This window comes from Ursus arctos, unplaced genomic scaffold (assembly GCF_023065955.2).
Source record: "Ursus arctos isolate Adak ecotype North America unplaced genomic scaffold, UrsArc2.0 scaffold_18, whole genome shotgun sequence".
Lineage (NCBI taxonomy): Eukaryota > Metazoa > Chordata > Mammalia > Carnivora > Ursidae > Ursus > Ursus arctos.
In genome coordinates this window covers 58,407,436-58,426,679 of record NW_026622852.1, presented here as the reverse complement: position 1 = coordinate 58,426,679, position 19,244 = coordinate 58,407,436, and the positions used below count along the sequence as shown (strand labels likewise).

Genomic DNA, 19,244 nt, shown 5'->3' with positions numbered 1-19,244 from the left:
AACTCCCCCGAGCTGACCTGTCCCCACACAGAGGGCTCTGAAGAGACTCCCTCGAAGACAATTCTGGCTCCCTCCCCAAGTTCTGTTGTGCTCACTCCCTCGCCTGGCAGAGCCGCCTGCCTCCCTGCCTCACTCCCTCCATCTCTCCCTTTCCCGTCTTCACTCTCTCCTTTGTCCCTCTCTGCCTCTCTCTCTCCTTTTGGATGTCAGAGGCTCCTGGCCCACGCTGTAAACTCTCCAGCAGACGAGAACCGTATGACAGGAACAGTGAATTAAAACCACACAGTTTTATTAAGCAACATGACTTCTAGTTCAAATTTCATCCAATTCAAATAAAATATTTTCTTCTTCTTTCAACTGGCAACTTGACATCTGAATATATGTTCTCTGAATGCAGGCTCCAGGAGGGAGAGGAGGCTCGGCGGCCTCTGGGGGCACCCATGGCTGCCAACCCCTGGCGCTCCCTTCCGTCGAGCTGCCGGCACAGGGGACCACAGCCATCTGGTAAAGGGCCTGCCTCCCCAGAAAGCCCCAGGCCTTGGGCCATGGCCACGTGTGCCACATCTGTGTCCCTGTACCCCAGGGTGCCTGGCCCAGAACCAGGCTTCACAGGCCCCCACACGGTGGCCCATGCTGCCCCCAACACCAGGCAATGAACGAGGCTAAAGGCCGAGGCGTAAACACCCAGGAACAGACCCAGGGCTGGTGCTTCCTGCAGACTCACCCGGAACTCTGGAATCCAAGCACGCAGTCAGTGCTGACCTGCCCCTACCTCCAGCCCTGCTTCCCTGCCTACCTCGCCCACTCCCCAAATGGCTGCGGAGGGAACACATGGTCAGCAACAGGCTGGGCCACAGGGCGCTTGCAAGCACGAAGCCCCCTTCATTCCCAGGGCCCGCCCTCCACTGCAGATGCCTGGACTCGTGGCAAATCCCTTTTTCCACAAACGTTTCCACACCAAAAACGTGTGCCCCTTTGTTCCGTGGGCACATCTCTCAAAGGGCAGGGATCCGTCCATCCCTGTGGATGGACGGGGAAGCGGAGGCGTGGGTCCGAGCCTCTTGGAAGCCCCTTGTCCATGGCTCCTGCTGCCCCTCCCACCTCTTCCCTGCACACACAGGAGCTTTTCAGGTTGGGGTGCCGAATACCTGTGTGCTCTTCGCAAAGAAGTCGTCCCCCACTGAACTTTCTTGTGGGGACCAGACATAACCTGACACTCTTTCTCAAAGCCAGGGCTGCCAGCAGCCGCCACCCAGTGCCTTGGCGACGGCACGCCCACGGCTGGCCCTGATCTGGTGCACACTGCATTTCACACGTCCCACGAACGCTCACAAGATTGTGACTGTTCTGAGAGCATTTTCATGATGCCTCCTAGGGCGAAACAAGCTCCAAGCCACAGAGCCTGAGATTCCCTCGGTGACCCCCTTTCCCAGCAAAGCCTTTCTCCATGGCTGCCAGTGAGAGATGCTGGGGGCCTGGCACGAAGGCCCCTGCTGCCCAAAGCCTCAGCCCCTGGGGACCCGGTGGGCACGGTCCACGGGACAGCCCTGGGCGCAGTGTGTCTGTATCCTGGGGGGACGACGCAGAAGGCGGGAGCCAGGGTCTGGGTTGGGATGTCTACCCGCGAATACAAGGAGCACACACAGCGAGGCCCCTAACCTGCAGCTTCCAGGACCCAGCCTGGGCCTTCCGGGAGCCGAACGCCAGCTCTGCGAGGCTGGCCAAATGTCAGAGTTGCCAGCGGGTTCCCTGACCCTCTGGAAGCAGTGAGGGCAGCCCAGGATTTTTCTGACCCAGTATCCTCTCGGGTGGGGGGAGACTCTGACTAGGAACCCTCCAACCAGCCTGGCCTCGGCCTTGGAAGAGTCCGGTACCCCCTAACCCAAAGGTAGCCTAACAACCCCCAAACTCAACGATTCATGGCCCACTTACAGCATCCGGAGTTGTCCGGGGTTGTGTGTGTGTGTATGTGTGTGTGTGTGTGTGTGCATGGGCACAGACACATGTGTGCACATGCAATGCAGTGGATGACCTTGGCGTGACCTTCTAATCTAGGTGACCCACTTCTGAACAGAAACAGAAAGAGAGCCTCCGTCCTTTGGGACCCTTGGGGGAAAGTGAAGGGGCATTATCGCCTCTGGCAGCAGTCAGGAGCTGTGGGGCGACAGGGGAGGCAGTGGACCCCAGGCCTAGAGCACGAGCGCCCACAAGTGACTGCGTGCAGGGGGGCGGCAGGCTCACACCCTGGCCCAGCCCCGCTGCCCGGCACGGCTGCACTCCCGCTGGCCCCTGAAGGGCCCCCTCTAAAGCCTAGAGGGTCACGCTTCAATGATTCCACGTACCCCATCAGTAACCAAAATCGTTACGCGACTAGAACCAAGGGCCATTCACTGTCTTGGAGGCGCCAGACCATGTCCCAGGTGGGGCCTTGCCTTTGCTGGGCACTCATGGGAGCTCTGTGTCCCACGGCCTCTTTGCCCCTCAGGCTCCCTCAGGATGCAGGGACCTGGGAGCTCAGCCCAGCGGTGGCTTCTCAAAAGGGGTCCCGTGGAGGAGCCTGGGGGCCCCAGCGGGTTTTACACTCCCAGCTGCCCCACAACATGTTAGTTAAGGAAGTGTTTACAGGCTTGTGTTTTAAAGGTCAAAAGCCCTGACGCAGGAAAACAGTCTTCACAGACTAGGAGTGTGAGGTCAGCGGGGGCGGGGGGGGGGGGTCTCCAGATAGGCCCCCCGGGGCCTCAGTGGCAGCTGGGCTCCAGGGTCCAAGGCCAGCAGTCCTTCTAGTCTGGAACGCAATGCCGGGTCCACCAGGTGCCTGGCTGCTGCTGGGTGCCTCCTGGGAGTTTCTTCCCAAGACTCCCTACAGCCCGCATTCACAGATGCAGAAACGGAGGCAGCGAGGTCCAGGAACTTTCCAGAACCAAGAAGGACCCACCGCGTACTCCTCACCCCTGTGGCATTCCACTGCTGTCTTACACTCGAGCCACCACCTCCCCAACAGCAGCGGCCAGAATCCATGGAGTGTTCCCACACCACTGTCTCCCCCTGCAATCTCTGGCTTCCGGTCCTCCAAGGCTCCCCTGCTCAAAGCCCTCTCCCACTGCTCCTCTTCCCCCACCCCCCAGGCCACCAGGTGCGGACCGCCCCCTCCACCCTGCCCAGCAGGCATGGCTGTGGCTTCTCCCGGGACCAGGAGAAGCCCTCTCCCACCTCGGAGCCTTGCCCGACTTTGCCCCCCCACCCTGCCCGCAAAGCCCTGAAGGGCAGGTGAGCTCCTGACCGAATCCTGCCCGACCGCTCGGTCCACGGGGCCCAGCGAGGAGGCCCTCCAGCCTCCCCCCGGGAGCACAAGGCACCCGCCCCAGACTCCCTGGCCAGACTGGGCGTCGTGATCGCCCCTACACCAGGCCAGGCAGCTGTCCTACCAGGGGCCTGCACCCCAGCCCCCTCCCTCAGCAACGGCCACCGGGTCCCGGGGGTGTGGTGGCTACCCCGCGCCCCCCCATGACAGCATCCTCCGCGTGCACTGCCTCGGCGTGCCTCGTCTCGGCTCCTCTGTGCTCACACGGGTGGGCTTGCCCTGTGTCTTCTCTCTTATCCCCATATTGTGGATGCGCACACTGAGGCTCAGAGAGGCAGGATCCCCCTTGCAAGGGCACAGAGTGGGGGCTCCAGTCACCGTCCTACAGCTCCATGCAAGAGCAGCCTGGCCTCGGGTGGAGTTCAAGTGGAATGCCCTGCTTGGACGGCAATCATGCCTTCACCCTGGCCACCCTCTGCTGGGCACAGTGGCCTCGGGAGTGCAAGTGGCACCTGAGTCCACATCTGGGCCCCAGGCCCACAGCTCACCTGGTGGTGGCCCAGACCCCCTGCCAGAGAAGCCAGAGCGCGCTGTTTTCACTCCGTCCCTCGCTCTGATGCCGATCACCGTTTTCTCCTCCTACACACTTTACGTTTGCCCCCCCCCCCCCCAGGTCAGTAAAGCTCCGCTCAGCCCCTAGAAGCTTCTGCTGTGGCTCCTGGAGGTCAGGAAGGCTGTTCTGCTCTGTGGCACAGCCTCAACATCTGAGGCGACAGCCCACGCCCTTCCCTTGCTGAGGACAGGCGGGCATCAGGCACTCAGAGGCTGTAAGGGACGTGTGACCCTTGGCCCTCGGGAGCCGGGAGCATTTCGCTCAGGGAGTCGGTTCTGCTTTTCCAATGATGAGATTTCATCCAGCCTTCATTTTTGCTATGAGCCGAGGAAATTGGAAAGTTTTCGTTGGAGAGCTTGGCAGCCTTGGGGGCCATGGCGCCGGAAGCCAGAGTCTGCCCCCGAGAGGGTGCTTCCCTGCCCGGCGCACCCCTGTGGCCACCCCTGCAGTCACACGCCAGCTTCCTTCCCCTCCCATGCCCCTGAAGTCGGCATGCCTCCTCTCAACAGAACTCCCAGGCCCCCGGGGGGCAGCGAGCCCTGCCTCCACGTTCTGCACCACGGCCCCCCTCATCCAACCCGCACAGGCCCTGCGGGGACCCCATCGCACACTCAGCTTCCCTGTGGGTTCTGCCGTCTAATCTCAAATCTCACTTCATGCCCCAAGATGGAGACACACAGGTCATTCGAGAAGGCAGACACCTCTTGTTCAAGACTGCGGGCCACGTGGTCAGCAAGCATGCTGTCCCTGGAACCAAAGCAAGAGCGACACTGCCCCTTCCAGCCGCCAGCAGGCTCTGGCCACAAACTGGCATTGCCCTTGTGAGTCCGGGTGCCCACAGGCCGGGGCGTAGCCACCTGCAGTGTGGGAAGGGGCCCCCGCCCAGCTCTCATGGGACAGAGACGGAAGGCAGCAGGGAGGCCAGCACACCGGACTTCCATCCCCGCCCCAGAGGCACCGAGCCACAGTTTGCTCGTCTGAGGGGAAGGAGCACCAGACTCGGGGGGCTGCTGGGAGCGTGGCACCCACCCGGCCTCTGTGACCAGGGGGCCAACAAGTCACTCAGAGCCAGCAATGCACACACAGCCCCAGGGATGCACGTGGCCACGAACCATCACCGTCCACTCTGGCAAAGCATTCCTCCCGGGGAGCCTGGTGGGTTCTGGCCCCCGTGACCCACGCACACTGGCCGGGGGACACTGGGGTGCCCTCCTACAGCACCTGCTCAGTGCCCTGGAGACCCCACACACAAAGTCTTCACACGTATTCCCTGTTCATGCTCTTGGGACCCAAACAAGTCCCATCTAGCATCTTGTGTGACATTGTTCACCCATGACTCACACACAATGGAAAAGAAAGGCCCCAGGCCAGAGGAGGTTGAAATAACGTTTTCCATGATTTTCGGAGGACCCGTGGAGTCTGAAAGTGAGCTGAACGCACTCTAGGCAAGTGTTAAAGACACACCTCCACGTGGCGGGAGACCACTCCTGCTGCCCCCCAGGGGCCACTTGGCCAGGCGTCCTGCTCTGTGACCTTCCCCACTCCGTGGCCGCCTCTGGTCCCGGTACAATTAGCCCCTGTGCCACCAGCCAGGTGCTGCCCCAGGGGGTCTAGGGTCATTTCTGCTCACACACGTGTCTCCATGACAGGGGCATGGTGGCCAGGGGGCGGGGCATCAAGTCCCAGCCTCATCAGACCCTGAAACTGGCCGCAATGACTAAAGGGTCAGCTTGGTGAACTCAGAGAGGGGACACCTTGTCCCCAGACTGAAGGACAGGAGAGCAAAGCCAGTGGCTGGGGCCAGGCTGTTGGGCCCACCCCCTCAAAAGCCCCTGAGACTCTCTGTAGGGCCCAGGTCCCGTACCCTTTCCTGCCAACAGTGCGGCCCCAGACACTTCACTCCAGACACTGAGCCACCAGCCCAGCCACAAAGGCCCACACCTGCCACCCGGGTAGCATGTGAGTGAAGCTGCCTCATTCTTCTCCCCTAGGACTTTCAGAGCAGCGAGCCTGTGGACACTGGACTGACCAGGGGACACCAGAGATCTCCGAGCACAAGGGACGTGCACGTTTTGACAAGCTGTTCAGAAGAAGGAGCAAGGACCCTGGGCACCGCTGCACAGAGGCACGGGCACTGACCCCCGCGGCCGGGGCGCTGGGTCCTTCCCTCGCCAGCTCCATCTCTCCGGGCCTCCACTGGCTCCTTTGTAAAAGACGACGATGAGACCAGCCTGGTGGAAGTGTCCTGAGGACGGAGTGTGACGGTGTGTGCAGAACACTCCATGAGCCTCGCACCAAGGGGCCTGGGTAGATGACCAACCCCAAGCAGCACCAGCACCACCACCAGCATTACTACCCACCCCAGCATTACTACCACCACCAGCATTACTATCACCACCACCACCATTACTACCACCACCAGGATTATTACCACCACCAGCATTACTACCACCACCACCATTACTACCACCACCAGCATTACTACCACACCAGCATTACTATCACCACCACCACCATTACTACCACCACCAGGATTATTACCACCACCAGCATTACTACCACACCAGCATTACTACCACCACCAGCATTACTACCACCACGACCATTACTACCAACACCATCATTACTACCACCAGCATTACTACCACCACGACCATTACTACCAACACCATCATTACTACCACCAGCATTACTACCACCACCAGCATTACTACCACCACGAGCATTACTATCACCACCAGAATTACCACCACCACCAGGATTACCACCACCACCAGCATTACCACCACCACCAGCATTACCACCACACCAGCATTACTACCACCACCACCAGCATTACTACCCACCCCAGCATTACTGCCCACCCCAGCATTACTACCACCACCAGCATTACTACCACCACCAGAATTACTGCCACCACCAGCATTACTGCCACCACCACCATTACTGCCACCACCAGCATTACTACCACTACCAGCATTACTACCACCACCACCATTACTACTAACCCCAGCATTACTGCCCACCCCAGCATTACTACCACCACCAGTATTACTACCAACCCCAGCATTACTACCAACCCCAGCATTACTACCACCACCAACATTATTACCACCACCACCATTATCACCACACCAGCACCAGCATTACTACCACCACCACCACCATTACTACCACCACCAGCATTACTACCACCCCCAGTATTACTACCACCACCACCATTATTACCACACCAGCACCAGCATTACTACCACCACCACCATTATTATGACACCAGCACAAGCATTACCACTACCACCACCACCACCATTACTACCAACACCACCACCAGCATTACTACCAGCACCAGCATTACTACCACCACCACCACCACTATTACTACCAACCCCAGCATTACTACCATCACCACCATTACTACCACCACCGCCATTATTACACCAGCACGAACATTACCCCTACGACCACCACCACCATTACTACCAACACCACCACCAGCATTACTACCAACACCAGCATTACTACCCCCACCACCATTACTACCACCACCACCACCACCATTACTACACCCACCACCATTACTACCCCCAACACCATAACTACTACCACCACCACCATTACTACCAACCCCAGCATTACTACCACCATCACCATTACCACCACCACCACCACCACCACCACCACCATTACTAACCCCACCACCATAACTACCAACACCACCATTACTACCCCCACCACCATTACTACCAACACCACCATAACTACCACCACCACCACCATTACTACCAACACTAGCCTTACTACCACCATTACCACCACCACCACCATCACCACCACCATTACTAACCCCACCACCATAACTACCAACACCACCATTACTACCCCCACCACCATTACTACCAACACCACCACCACCATTACTACACCCACCACCATTACTACCCCACCACCATAACTACCACCACCACCACCATTACTACCAACACCAGCCTTACTACCACCATCACCATTACCACCACCACCACCACCACCACCACCATTACTAACCCCACCACCATTACTACCATCACCACCATTACTACCACCACCACCACCACCACACCATCACTACCAACACTAGCACTACTACCAACCCCAGCATTACTACCACCACCACCACCACCAGCATTACTACCACCATCACCATTACCACCACCACCACCACCACCACCACCATTACTAACCCCACCACCATTACTACCATCACCACCATTACTACCACCACCACCACCACCACACCATTACTACCAACACTAGCACTACTACCAACCCCAGCATTACTACCCCCACCCCCACCATCAGCATTACTACACCACCACCACTACTACCTTCACCACCACCACACCATCAGCCCCCGATCCTGACAAAGCCTCACCAATGTCCCCTGTTGGAAGGTCTGGTGAGTCATTCTGTCGCTCATGCAACCAGCATCCTTAGCGCCCGTATCATGAGACTCGTGGACACAAAGATGAAGAAACTGGTGTCCCTGACCACAAGTCTCAAGCTTTAATACTTCCCCAGGAGGCGGCCCCGGTGACCGAGTGACTAGCCAGGGCACAAGGAAGGCACGCTGGAGGGGAGTGGCTGGCCTGAGAGATGGGCCCTGGCAGAGGGGGCGGATGTCAAAGGCTCACATCCGTACACAGCCTCTCCGGGGCGCTCACTCTGCCACCACATCATCCCCGTCCCCCTGGGTGAGACTCTCCACCCCTGGGCACCAGCTCCCGGCCACCCCACCTCGCCCGTCCTAGGCTCAGACCCCAGGTCTTCAACTCAATCTCCACTGGGCACAGTCTACACCCGCGATCATCCTGCCCTCTGCCCCGAACGCATGATCATAGCACCGTAGCGCACCGCGGTCGCTGATGGGCTCGGCATGCACCGACCCCTCCATCGTCTCCATACGAAACGCTTCGCCACCGCACCCCTCCCCGGTCCACACGGGCACAACTGGTTGTTTTGAACCCAAGTGCAAAAACCCACATTCATCTCCACCAAATTTCATTTCCTTGGCTCCAGGGCATGGTCTCATCCCGGAAGACCTTTCCGAGTCTTATCTGTCAACCAAGAGTAATTCGGCATCAGCCATGGCAGTCGGGCCTGGCTGGGGTCCCCTGCACATCCACAGCCACCGCAAGGCTCTCACTTGCATGCAGAACGTGCGCGTCCCTGCTGGAGGGGTGCAGGGGGAGCGTCGGGGGCGGTTCGGAGGCCAGGCTGCTCCGCACGCCCCCTGCCAGCACCACCCCCGCCTGAGAAGACTCTGCGCCGTGATCCGCCCTCCCTGCAGGCCGCAGTGCCAGGGACCAGGCGTCCTGAACAAGGCCCATGTTTCAGCCAGGGTCCTGGGCTACACCCCAACCCTGGGCCACCCCGCTGCAAACACCCACTACTAGACATGACAGAGACAGGCTGGGTCAGTGTGGCTAACTCACGGGGATAATCTGTGCTCCCCAACTCCCGAGAAGTGGCTTCAAACACAGCCCCCCAGAAGCATTACCATAGGAAGCGAGGCCCAGCTCGGGAGAAGGCTGCGTGTACCCGGAGGAAACCACATCCTCCAGGATTTGTAGGCCCCCAGGAGGGCTGAGAGCCACCCCAGTGTCCTTGAGGCCCGGCTGCCAGCTGGGCACCCCAGACCCTTCTCCAGGGCATGCTTGTGGGCACAGACTAATGGACTGGCCACAGCTGGACAGAGGTCACCTGGAGAGTCCTGGAATTTCCAGCATGGACCAGAGAGCAGTGGCTCCAGGTTGAAAGTGAACAGCACCAGGGCCTGGGGGGGCCAGGGCAGGAAGGAGGAGGGTCACTCTGAGTGAGGCACTCATAGGCCTTGGGGCCCATAAAGGCCAAAAATCCAGGGGCCGGTTGGAGGGTCACCGCCAAGAGGCAAATTAGCAGGCAGCCGCTCTTCGGGCTGCAGGGCAAGTCACCTAAAGGGAGGGATGGAAGTCTGACGTCAGAGGCCCAACGCCCCTCACCCCTTCATCTGAGACTGGAATGTCCTTCTGATCCAGGACAGGGTCCAGACCTGGGTCCAAAGTCTGGTCCTGCACTTCCCTGCTGTGTGACCCTGGGCAGGTGGCTTTACCTCTCTGGACTCCAGGCAGCCCGTGAGCACTGGAAAGCCAACACAGCACGCAGGTCCCGGGCTGCTACACAGAATCGTCCGGGCCATTATTAGGGTAAGACTATCGGCAGCTGGGGCCGGAGGTGCCCTCCTTAAGAGGGGTGTTACTACTATCCGCTTTTCCAAACAGAACGGAGGGAGGGGGTTCAGAGGCGCAGCTGCTGCCCCACCCGGGGCCTTGGGTTTTCGGAACAAGCCTCTGAGCTCGGCCTGGTGCCCGGCTCCTGGGACGCCGAGGAAGCACAGTGCAGACCTCACAGCTCCTGGCCTTCCCAGTGCTGAGAGCTTCCGAGCAGACCCGCGGCGACACGGCGAGAAAATGAGTTTGCGCTGGATTTCCCACGTGCTCAGGGAGGAAGAGCTCCAACAAACACTCTGCACAACCGTCAGAGGCCCCGGCGGCCCCCCAACAGGGGGACACGCACTTAGGAAGGGGCCACCCAACAAATGCGCACCCAGACGCCCCAGTATCCGAGGCTCTTATCCCAAGGTGATGTCACCCCCTGGAGCTACATGGACACTGAAGGCCCATAGCCAGCCTGGGGAGCCCCTCTGCCATCCATGCAGTACGCCCCTCAGGGGTCCCACCGCACCCCACACCCCCAACTGCAGCCCGTGGACCGGCACTCCACAGGTAAGGGCTGGACGCCAGCTCCCCCACCTGCCTCTCTGACTCTCGCGTCTGCAACACACGGACGCAACGACAGTAATAATCCTTGTCATCACTACAACCATGACATGCACAGCTCCCCTCCCCCAGCGGGGTCCGGAGAGTCTGACAACTCACAGCCCTCAGAAGCACACTGGATGAGGAGGGACTCCCGGCGCTGGGAGCGTCGTCAGGCCCCCTCCCCCGACACTCACAAGCCTGGCAGCCCCATCTCCTACACGAGCAGATGGAGTCCCAGGCTAGCCCCAACCCGTGCGAATGGCAAGAGGAGGCCAGGGCGAGGCTGACCCTTCCCCAAGCCCCCTGACAGCAGGCAGAGGAAAAGAAAAAGTACCCCCCCGACACACACAGCAGGGCCCCCTGCCCTCCGTGGTCACCCACGCAGGCAGCTCCCTGCACGCTGGACCATAGGACTCTGCATCTAGAAGCATGGGCCACATGTCCTGCCCCCCGCAGGAAAGCCACCGATCCTCCCCCCCCAGTCTGTACCTGCCGCAGCCCTGCAGGTGACCTCGAAATGACATGCCCTCGCTGGAACCCCAGTGCCAATCCTCCCCAGGGACCCGCACATCAGAAAGTCACTGCACGAGGCTGCGCTTCAAGTCCTGCATCAGCCCACTGGGCCGGAACAGGGTCCTGCTGCTCAGAGTTTCCACGGAACAAACCTGAAGCCCTCTCAGGCCAGGAAGCAGGAACTGCCAGGTCCCGCAACACGTAGGCAGAAGCAGGGCCTGCCTGACTCTGTGGGTCTCCCCGACCCCTCCTGGCCACCACCCCACCCCAGCCCTGGGTAGAGGCTATAGCCCAGCTGCTTGGCTCAACAGGGATGATGAGTGCCCAGCGCAACCCAGGCCAGCTCCAGGGGCACGTCCTCAGAGCTCGGTCCCCACCCCAAACACCCTTCCCAGTCAAGAACAACCCCAGATGAAAGTCCCTCGGCGTGGGCATCAACATGAGACCCACGGCCACCCACTCCAGCCGGCCTCTGCGAGGCAGCCCTCCCGCCCGGCGTCCAGCTGGACACTGGCTCCCAGCCCGCGGGCTGCTGGCCACTCACACCAGGCAGAAGTCCGGGCCCAGGCTTGCCCACTGCCCTGCCCTTCCTGGACCTGAGCTAGAGACAAAAATACACCTCAAACGCTCTGCACACTGTCCTCATTGGCCAGGCCATCGCCCATCCAAGCCAGCAGCCACACACGGGGCTGCCCGTGACCACCCCCTCCAGCCGGGACAGAGCTAACCATCCTGCCTCCTCGGCCAGCCCAAGAAAGCCTCGCTATGAAACCAACCAAATACTCACGCCCAGAGACGAGCTCTTCATTAAGCACCATGCCCTACAGGAATTAATGGGTGAACCCCCTTCCATACCAGTCTGGGTAGCGAGTTAACAGCGACCCCAAAAGATAGCTCTAAGTCCTACCGCCCAGACTCTGGGAATGGGACCTTATCTGAAAATGTGCTCTTTGCAGATGTAAGGAAGTTAAGGGTCTTGAGATGGGACCATCCTGGATTAGGGTGGCCCTAAATCCCATGATAAGCATCTGCAGAAGAAAGACAAGGGACAGACAAACGAGAAGAGGAGAAGCCGCGTGCAGATGGGAGCAGAGCCAGTGAGGACACGGCCTGAAGCCAAGGAACCCCGGGGCCACCAGGAGCTGGGGGAGGCAGGAAGGACCCCCAGCCAAGGTCCTCAGGAGGGAGCTCGGCCCTCCTGACACCTTCATGTCAGACTTCTGGCCTCCAGAACAGGGAGAGAATCAATTTCTATCTTTCTGAGCCACCAAACTGTGGTGACTCGTGGGGACTCCAACAACCCTGCCCTTCCCAGGAATCAGGGAAGGTCCCTGGGAAGTGGGCAGAGCCGAAGACCTGCTTAAGAGGCTCTAACCTTGCTCACTGCTGTCCCGCTGCATCCCTTGGGGTCTGCCTGAGAACTGCCTCGGTGGGCGCGGGGCTGGGCCTCACACAGCGGCAGAAGACAGGGAGGTGCTCCTAGGGAAAGCTCGGATGAGCACTGAGGAGGGGCAGGGTCCCGTGGGTCTTGGGACAGAGCCGGACGGCCCAGGCCCTTCAGGTGCACTCCGCCTGCTGCAGACCCCACCCAGGACATGCCCTCTGTGGTCAGAGAGCCTGGGTTTGAGCTGCCCGCCCTCTCCCCCAGGGCCAGACCTCGGGCCCGTGACTTAGCCCCGGGAGCTTCCACAACCCCATCTAAAGTCAGGGTACATGGGCCTAGAGCAGGGGTCCCTCCTGTGCGCTCTGCATGCCTGGGAGGCCCTGGGACTCAGTGGGCCTGCACACGGGGCCAGCCAGCCTGGATGGGGCAGGGATGTGAGCCCCCTGCTCAGAATGGCCTGCACTGTCGTGCGGCTCAGGCTCTATGCACAGACAGCAGGAGGACTGTGTACGGTGCGGGCCGGAACCGCGACACCCGTCCTGCAACGGCACAACGGAAGGCGCTGGCGGGTACTCCTGACGGAGCCACGACCCCCACCGGGTCCGGCTACAGGGGCTGGCTCCTCCTGTCCCCAGCGTGGGTCTAACTGGCAACACCAACTAGAGAAACACCCCTGGCCGGGGCGGGGGTGGGGGGACACGGGCCTCTGAACACCGTGGATGCGGGGGGCACGGGGGATTTACCAGCAGCACCTCTGAGCCTCGAGCCACGGCGGATTCTCCGCGTCGTATCCGCCTGGCGTCTGAACGCGAGCTCAGCTTTGGCCCCACCAGCCCCACAGATGCACCACCTTCCAAGGATGGGAGAAGCACAGTCTAGAACATGCCTGCAGTTCCTCTCCACGGAGAAATTTGGGTCAACATGACAACACCGCAGGGATGCTGACAGAAACAGAGTGAACAGAAGTGCTGCTTCCCGGCCCCAGAGAGAACGGACCCTCCAGCGAACAGTCCCCATTGTCACAGGCCATGGGGGTACCAGTCCTGCAGCTCCCCGGTCACGGCCCACGTGCTCTGCTGGTCCTGCGTCCCCCACGTGCATCCCTGTGGCAGGGCGCGTCCCCCTGGAGGGGCCTGGGAGCTCAGAGGTCACAGCCTGGGCGGTGAAACCCGGGACGTAGACCCAGGCCTCCGACGCCAAGCCCACCACTCTCTCGCCCTCGAGATGCCGATGCCGGCAACCGTGCACGTGGAGGGACAGTGGCTCTGCGCTCCCCGGCAGGGCCCCAGGCCGCCTCGTGGATGGCCGAGAAAGTCCAGCCCGGCACAGGCCTGCTCCTGCCCCAGGGAAGCTGCATTCCAGGAAAGAACATGTCAGTGGAAAAGCCAGGCCTCTGGAAAACGGGAATCAGGGATGAGGTAAACCCCTTGTCCGTCCAAATGAAAGGCGGGTGGACAGACGGGAGGACCGTCACTCGGGTGTGATGCCATCTTCCTCCCGCTGGCACCCGGGGGTTTGCAGAGAAAGCCCCAGTTTACAGTCTGTTTGGTCTTGTTGCCCCTTGAAACATCCGACAGCTTAGAAGCAGGCTTGGCACCTGGCCCAGAACTCCCTGGCGCCCTGTCCCCTGGGGTGGGCCTCCCTCTGTTCCCGGCTCACAGGAGAGGAGGGTCCTCCCACTGCAGAGGCCCTCCCCCACCACGAGCCCAGCCCCGCCCTCCAGACCCCTCCATCTGGAACATCAATGAGCTGAGGGGGGGAGGGGGGGATGCAGGTCCCCCAACCAGCCAGTGTTTCTGAGCCGGGGCGGAGAAGCGTGCTCAGCAGGCCGGGGAGGGAAGGCCGGCTCTGGCTGCCAGTGAGCCTGCAAACAGCTGGTGTTGGCTCCTCCTGGAAGGTTCTGCGGCTTCACCAACCCCACAGGTCAGGGCACTCTGATGTCCTGGGGGCCCGTGCGGGGCCACAGGAACAAGCACCCACTGACATCGTTGGGACCACTGGGGATTCGCCCTGGCTGGGGAAGGTCGTGACCCAGTTTCTGAGTCCCGGCTTCACTGGTCAGGTGGACAGAGAGATGCACGGGCTGCTGGGAGAGCGGCGCCCGCCACGCGACGTGACGTCCAAGCAGGACTCTCAGGCTCTCGGCAACAACAGGTCTGGGGACCCACCCTGCTCCCCTGTAGCTTCGCTGGGCGACCTTCTGCAGATTCTTCAGCCTCTCTGGTCCAGCGTCCCGGGAGTGGCGAGTTGAGGGGAGGGCAGAGCACTTGGCAGGTACTGTCTCAGGCCCTGCTGGCCAGTGCTGACCCTGGCTGGCCTCCCACCCAGCTCTACCACGGAAGGAAAACAACCACTTCCCGACTCCTGCCAGACATATTCGCTTTCCCTGGCACTCTTGTCTGTGTTTCCAAAAACACAAAGCTCGTTCCTAAGCCCTGGATGAAAACAAGACTTTTTCCTGCATGGGGAAGCCCACAGGACCCCTCTTTTGAAGAACAGCTCCCCTCCTCCCCTCACAGGCCCTCAGCCTGCGGGGCACCCACTCCACCCGGGACCCCAGGACACAGGCACATCCCAGGGGAAGGAACAGGACATGGAACACACAGCTCCCCAGAGCAGCCCTGCAGAGCGTGCTCTCTGCCTCAGAACCCGCAGGCAGGGATCTACAGGGTAGGCGGCAAGGCCGTGGCGCCAGCCAGCCTGAGCCCCTCCAGCTCACACCTGCCCAGCGGGCCCTGCCCAGGGGAGGTGAGGACAGTGGCTCCCCAGGCAAACCCCTGGGGTCTGGATGGCAATGTGCGGGCCCAGGCTGGGGCAGGTCCTGGGAGCCTAATCCCAGCTCAGGTGTGAGTGCCCTCGGCCAGCCCTCCAGACGGCCCCCTGCCTGCCCCGCTTGAGGCCCTTGTCTCTAAGGCAGGAGTCCTAGCACTGAACTTGCAAGGTGAGTCTGGAGAAGTGGAGAGGAGAGACAGCTGGTGACCCCGAGCTGCCACATGGCACCCCTCAGTCACCAACATTGGTGATGTGCCTGCCAGGTGAACGTGGACAAAGGGCCAGAGGGCCTCAGGACGGCCTTGGCTATGACCGCCAAGGGTCTGGGGCAGTGTGGTTCGCTGTGGGCTGGGGGATGCGGGCATTTTACCCAGATTCCTTCCACTGTGTCGGCCTCCTCTGCCCATTTTCCAGATGAGGACATTGGACTGGGAGAGGTTTAGCAATGGGCTGCTGGTTATCAGCTAGGAAGAAAGTGGATGAGGCCCAAGACCCGTGGGAGCTTTGCATGGACCTTGCTCCCGGGGTGGCTTTAGAAGGGACTGGACAGTCCCATCCCCCGTCCAGCAGGGCAGACCCATCACGGGCTCACACCGGGACTGGGAGACCGGGGGCTGCCGACCTGCACAGCCCGGCCCAGGGTCTGCGCCTGGGAGGACGGGTTCACCACAGCTCCGTGTCCCTATGCAGGCTCTCACCCTGGACGGCACTTCACTTTGGACAAGGGGGCCTCTGCGGGGCCATGTACACCCCAGGAAAAACCCCAGTGCCCCAACAGGCTCTCAGTAAGCCTCTGTCTAGAGGCAGCACACGGGACGGTTCTCAGTGTGTGTGCCCATGGTGATGGGCACCCCCCCAAAAGCACCCTGAATCCTTCCAGCTCACCCAGGCCATGGCAGAGCTGTGGGAAAAAGTGGCTTTTAATGAGGGGAAGACATCCTTCCAGGGGAAGAACGTGGCTGCTGGAGAAATCGTTTTCAACAGGGCCGCCCCCCTCCCTGATTTGAAGAGCGTCTAAGAGAAGCCAAGTGGTTGCCATGGGTAGTGCCATCATTTGGAATCTGGTGGAAAGTAAAAGAGTTAAGTCACTTCTGTTTCAAAAGAAACGAAGACCCGTCCTCTCTTGCCGTGAGACCCGGGGTGGCTGGGCATTGAAGGCCAACGCGCCCAGCTCCGTCACTGCCCCGTGAAAGAGAAAAGGCAGACAGAACGCTGTGGGGCCAGGGAAGGCACCACCGTGTCCCACTGGTCTCTGCTGTGAGAGTCAGGTCACATTTTCCAACGTGAGCAAGTCTGGCAGCCAGGAAAGTCCGCGCCTGGGAAAACACCTCCCGCAGAACAGGAACACCTCGCGGGCCACAAAACCTCCCGTTCCTGGCGGAAGGCGGCGGCCCGCCGATCCAAGCACATTCCTGACCCGCCAGTGCGATCCAACGCCAGCCTGCCCCCAGCCGCACCAGGAGGCCTGAGCAGCCACACACACACACACACACACACACACACACACACACACACGGGCCTGGCGGGGCCGCTGTCCCACGCTGCCGACGGGGACCCCGAGTCGCGGACCAGCCAGGCAGCCCAGCCAGCATCTCGCAGCGGCATTCGGGCCCTGACCTCTCCCGGGGCTTCCCTACAGCCGTGCAGTCTGAGTATTTTGTGCTCCTGGGAAACAACTCCTCGGGCTCAGCCAGAGTATCAAGGACGCGGGATTTGCTTTAGGGCCCTCGTTTTTTTTAAAGATAGGGAAAGCTTGTTCTGCCTCTTTACAATGCCAGGCACGCGGTGGGCACACACGAGGCTCGAGGAATGACGCAGGTTCTTAGCCAGCACAGAAGAGCTACTGCGCGGTAGGTGAATTCAAACCCGCGAAGCCGCCGCCTGGCCTCAGCACACCTTCCCGCCCCCGGTCCGGAACGTCAACCAGCAGGAAGATGGGCAGTGCCCGAGCGACCCCGGCTCCCCGGCACGAGCAGGCACCCACGCCCAGTGCTTCGTGGCTGAGCCCAGGTGAGCCCCCTGACCCCTTGAGGTGCCATGACTACTCCCCACGTTCGACAAATCAGAGTCCCAAAGCCCAGCAACGTCCCCGGCTTTACCTGGACCCTGCCACCAGCGAGGCTCTGGACCAGCGACAACTCAATCCCAGTCTGTGTGACCCCCGCGCCTCCGACACCAGCTCCCCAGGAGAGCCCCCCAGCCACCCCGGCCTGGCTGACAGCCCCGGCCGTCCTGCAATTCACCCCAGGTCTCTGGGCAAGTCGGGTCAGAAAAGTGGCCACAGGCTGTGTCTCCAGACTCGGCAAGTTCAGCAGCACCGAGGGTTCCAGGCTCCACCTGGCCCTGCTGTCCCGGGACGCGCCAGGAGGGCCACGGACCCACCTTCACACACTGACTCCCCAGCCCTCTCTTAGCGGCCCTCCCACCCTATTTCCACGTAGACGTGGCTGTTCTGGGCCTTGCTTGTCCGTCGTCCCACCTCTCCACCTGCCTTGACGCGGAACTCAAATCAAAACCGAGCCGCTAACACTGGTCGAGCACCTACTCTGAGCAGCGCCGTGTGCCACGAGCCCCAGGAAGTACCACATTCATGACCCCACTGCACAGACGCGGAGGCTGAGGCTATCACGGCAGAGCAACTTGCCCGAGCCACAAATCCAGCACGCAAGAGAGGAAAGGGCCTGCCCCGGGCCAGCCGCCCTCCTGACAGGTTCTGCAGTCATGCCACACGCCCCATTATGACTTTGCAGAAAGATGAGACCGGGAAAGTCACTCTTCACCTGCCCAGCGGCAGACCCTCCCCACCGGCCAGCCCTGGAATCTGCAGACACTTCACTACCTGTAGAACAGAATGGGGCTAACAAGCATGCATTCTCTCCCTCCGGGGCCCCCGCCAAGAGCTGGCATCCAGCCAACACCCAACCAGCCTGGGGGTCTCCGGTTCACCGAGCAGAGGCACGGGCCCGGAGACCCCACCTCAGGTGTGAGCACAGGGCTGGAGGGCATGGAGCGTTCCTCTCAAACATGGCCAAGTACGTGCGCAGTCCCGGGAATTTTGAGCAGAAACGCTCCCCCAAGGATGAAATCCCGGAGCTGGGAGAGCCCTCAGACCATCCAGCATGGTGGTTTCCAAACACGCTTCAGCCATGGAGCCCTGGGGGCAGCCAAATCTCCTTCCACAAAGCCCGAATGTGTAAAAGAAAGAAGTCCAGCGGAGGGGCCCTGGCTGTCGCCTCGCCCAAGCCAGAGGGGCCACCATTGTCACCTGAAGTGCCTTCTAGAATGCAGACCCCAGGGCCCTGCCACAGGCCTGGGGCCCCAGCAGCTCAGGAGGCCAAGCCTAAGCATCTGAACATTTAAGGGTCTCCAGGAGATGCCAGCGTGCTCCCCGGGGGCATCTGGAAACCGCTGGTCCCCTGCAGAGGTGACCTGCTTCTGGCAGGATGGCGCTCTCTAACGCCGTCTCACGCTGAACCCCAGTCTTCAAAGGAGAGAAATGCAGGACTCTTACAGGTTGAAGTGGGGGCTCCCAGGGCCCCCTCTGCTCAGCCCCCTTCCCGTCCCTGAGGCATCTCCCCGGGAAGCCGGGCTCCAGGCTGCAGGCAGGCACCACCAAGGGCCAGCACTTCCAAAGGGTGGCAGCGCGTGCCTTCCCACAGCTCCCACGCCCGGCTGGGCGCTGACCGACAGTCCCCCCAGCCACAGCTGCTCCCCTCCCAAGACAACCCTCAGATACCAGACAGCAGGAGTCCACGTGTGTCCACAAACCCTGGGCCACACCCACCAAAGCTGGTGCCCCTCCCAAGTTTGTCCCTGGGCCCCCTG

At 61.0% G+C, this 19,244-nt stretch overlaps 1 protein-coding gene across 2 annotated transcripts in view; it reads right to left on the bottom strand.

Annotated features, from left to right (window-relative positions):
• COL5A1 (collagen type V alpha 1 chain) overlaps positions 1-19,244 on the bottom strand; it is a 158,797-nt gene that overhangs the window by 94,192 nt on the left and 45,361 nt on the right. The gene's annotated exons all lie outside the window — the stretch shown is intronic.